Source organism: Suncus etruscus, chromosome 10 (genome assembly GCF_024139225.1).
Source record: "Suncus etruscus isolate mSunEtr1 chromosome 10, mSunEtr1.pri.cur, whole genome shotgun sequence".
Lineage (NCBI taxonomy): Eukaryota > Metazoa > Chordata > Mammalia > Eulipotyphla > Soricidae > Suncus > Suncus etruscus.
Genome location: NC_064857.1, coordinates 59,060,692 through 59,064,185, shown reverse-complemented (window position 1 = coordinate 59,064,185; position 3,494 = coordinate 59,060,692). Strand labels below are relative to the sequence as shown.

At 35.9% G+C, this 3,494-nt stretch overlaps 1 non-coding gene across 1 annotated transcript; it reads left to right on the top strand.

The window, feature by feature from the left end:
- The first annotated feature begins 1,203 nt into the window (after positions 1 to 1,203).
- On the top strand, positions 1,204 to 1,336 carry LOC126021208 (small nucleolar RNA SNORA51). The gene has a single exon (XR_007499809.1). It is a non-coding gene; the product is annotated as a small nucleolar RNA SNORA51 (small nucleolar RNA).
- The last annotated feature ends 2,158 nt before the right edge of the window (positions 1,337 to 3,494 follow it).

Sequence of the window (3,494 nt, the reverse complement as noted above, 5' to 3'; positions counted from 1 at the left end):
CTGAAATCATAACGTATATAGAACAACACATAGATCAAACACTCCATGACACAGAGACTAAAAGTATCTTTAAAAAGGAAACAGTACTCTCCAAACAAGTGAAAGCAGAAATAAATAAATAGGACTATATTAAGCTGAGAAGTGTCTGAACCTCAAAGGATATAGTGCCCAGAATACAAGAGCCACCCACTGAGTGGGAGAAACTATACACCAATACCCATCAGATAAGGGGTTAATATCCAAAATATACAAGGCACTGACAGAACTTTACAAGAAAAAAACATTTAACCCCATCAAAAAATGGGGAGAAGAAATGAACAGACACTTTGACAAAAAAGAAATACAAATGGCTAAAAGGCACATGAAAAAATGCTCCACATCACTAATCATCAGGGAGATGCAAATCAAAACAACTATGAGGTACCATTTTACGCCACAGAGATTGGCACACATCAGAAACAATGAGAACAAGCAGTGCTGGAGGGGATGTGAAGAGAAAGGAACTCATTCACTGCTGGTGGGAATGCCGTCTGATCCAACATTTGTGGAAAGCGATATGGAGATTTCTCCAAAAGCTGGAGGTTGAGCTCCCATATGATCCAGCTATACCACTCCTAGGGATATATCCTAGGAACAATACAATACAAAAATCCCTTTCTCACACCTATATTCATTGCAGCTTTGTTTACAATAGCCAGACTCTGGAAACAGCCTAGATGCCACTCAATAGATGAATGGTTAAAGAAACTATGGTACATATACAATATGGAATATTATGTAGGCATCAGAAGAGATGAAGTCATGAAATTTTCCTATACATGGATGTATATAGAATCTATTATGTTGAGTGAAATAAGTAAGAGGGAGAGAGATAGACACAGAATGGTCTCACTCATCTTTGGGTTTTGAGAAAAATAAAAAAAAAATTTGTGTAATGATTCTCAGAGACAAACTAGAGGAGGACTGGAGGGTCCAGCTCCTGACATGAAGTTCACCACAGGATCGTTTAGTGCAGTCATAGAAATAATTACTCTGAGAACTATCATAACAAAATGTGACTAAATGAGGGAGGTAGAAAGCCTGTCTAGAGTACAGGCCAGTGTGGGGTGGGGAATAAGGACTCTTGGGATATTGGTCATGGGAATGTTGCCTGGGAATGTTTAATATATATATTAAAAAAATCAAAAAAAAAAGAAAAGATAAGGCCTCCCAATTCTTACCACAGGCTGTGTTCTTTACACTGACTGTATAGAAAGAGAAGGTACAGTAAATGCACCCCATATATACTTCAAACCAGGCCCTTTGCCTGGTCTGAAAAAAAAATGTGAACAAATTCTTTACAAGTCACAAATTTCATTGACATTTTGTTTAAATACACACACACATATTCACACATACACGAAGTGCAAACTGATGTAAGCAAGAAATACTCAGTTCTATGAAAATGGTTTTCCTCATTGAATGGTCCTGAGTAAAATTTTTTCTTCTTCTCAATGCTGTAACCATAATCCTACTAGTTTAACTTGAATAAAATACCAAAAGTGTGAAAGCAGATTCTTTACTTCTCTCTAAAATGTAGAAATGTTTTTAAAGTCCAAATACAAGTATTATAATAGCAAGGAAGACAAATTTCCTTTCAATTCCTCTGCAGAGGCCCTTCCTTTGACTTCAAACTCAGTAAAACTGCAAAATCTATGATATACACTGCTCTTAAATGAGCTTTTCATAGATGGGACTTAAGAGTATACAGCAAGATAATAATGAAGGTCCAAAGGCAACATAATGGGCAGATTGATGCACACAACTGAGTTAGGGGTTTTGTTTTTGAGAGAAAGAGGCATTGGGGTTCTTGGGAGAGTGGAGTGGATACACTTGTGATGGATGTGGTGTTGGAACTATATGCATAAAATGAATTATCAATAGTACTGAAAAATCATAGAATCTCAATCAATATCCAACTTGAAAAAACACTGAATATTTTTTCCAAATCTTTGCCAATTGAATACCATCCCCTTCTTTCAGTTTTTTCTAACACATTACATTCTTTCTGAGGCATCACAGACCAGATTACTCATTTGTATGGAAAATAGTCCAGACTCAAATGTCTTCAATGCTAAAATGAAGAGAAATTAACTCCAGCAGGCAAAATAATGCAACACAACAGTCTGTTTAAATTAAACAAGAGAAGCACTTTCTGATAAACCTTTAGTTTTCTTAAAGAGGTTCTTCAACAAGAAAATATTACAAATTTTTTGAATTTCCTGGACCTACCTTGCATACATATTAAAATTGCCCTTTCCTTTCTTGATTGGAGTAGAATATGATAAAAAATGTTTTATTTTTCCTCACAGTGCTTTGTTTTCTATGTTTTATTGGTTTCTTTTTTTCCTTGTATTCAAGCAGTAAGATGTGACAAGCACTAAATTCCTTGCTGATTATTTCTGTTTAAAGAATAAATGACTTTCAGAAATCTAAAAATGTGGTATGTTACTAATATTGAATTACCTTCTAGTTTATAAAGATGAAAATTATCTGTTACAAGAAGAATGAAGATGGTTGGACCTCTGCAATATTTCTCACCAAAGGCAGCCTAGCTCACATAACATTTGAAATACCTTTTCTCTTTTGTACTGTGAATCACAGGCAAATTACATGCTCTGGGGCCATTTAAACTCGAGCAGAAAAGCTTTCACTGATAGTCACAGCTTCTGAAGACTATAACTAAAGAAACTTTTCCTTTGACCAGTAAATGACCTGCAGCACCTAAATACTATTCCCAGGAAGAACATAAAGTCTAAACGTGTCCAGTGATTGCTCTGCAGTGCTCTTAGTAAAAGGGAAAGACAAAGCTACAAAGATAACATTTAGGAATGCGTTCCAACAACCAGAAATTTTATAGTTCCCAGTCAGCCCCTTAGAGAATTACCTTTTTATTTCCTTTTCATTAATTATGAAGTAACACTCACCCAGAGACAAGAAAACTAGTTCCTGGGAAAATAAGCAAAGCACCAAAAGCACTTGATTTCACTCTTAGAAGAGTCAAGATGAAATGATCTTTTATTGTTTTTGTTTAGTTTTGCTTTTGTCCACCAAAGAAATGCAGCATTTTTTTTGTGTGTGTGTGAAAACAAAATCAAAAGGTAACAGTAAGTAATCTTTTTCTTCACCCAGGAAGAGTACCTTTCTCAACCTGGCATTTTGCTAAGGACAATCTTCCATGAAAATGTATTCAGAATTGTGAGGAAGCTTCCTTTCTACCCCTGAGCAATTCTAAGTCTTTGCTTCCTTGATCCTTTTTTTCCTGTTTTCTTGGAGGGATTCCAACTGTTGCTTAGGGGGTCCTGGGACATCTCCCAGAAATTCTTGGTCCACCAGACTTTCTTTCTCTTTCCCTTTAACTCTGCTAGTCTTTCTGTGTGATTTTGTCCTCAGACCCAACTGGTTGCACTTTCAAACATTAATGCCCTAAGACTATAATTGATTTCTGGCAGTTT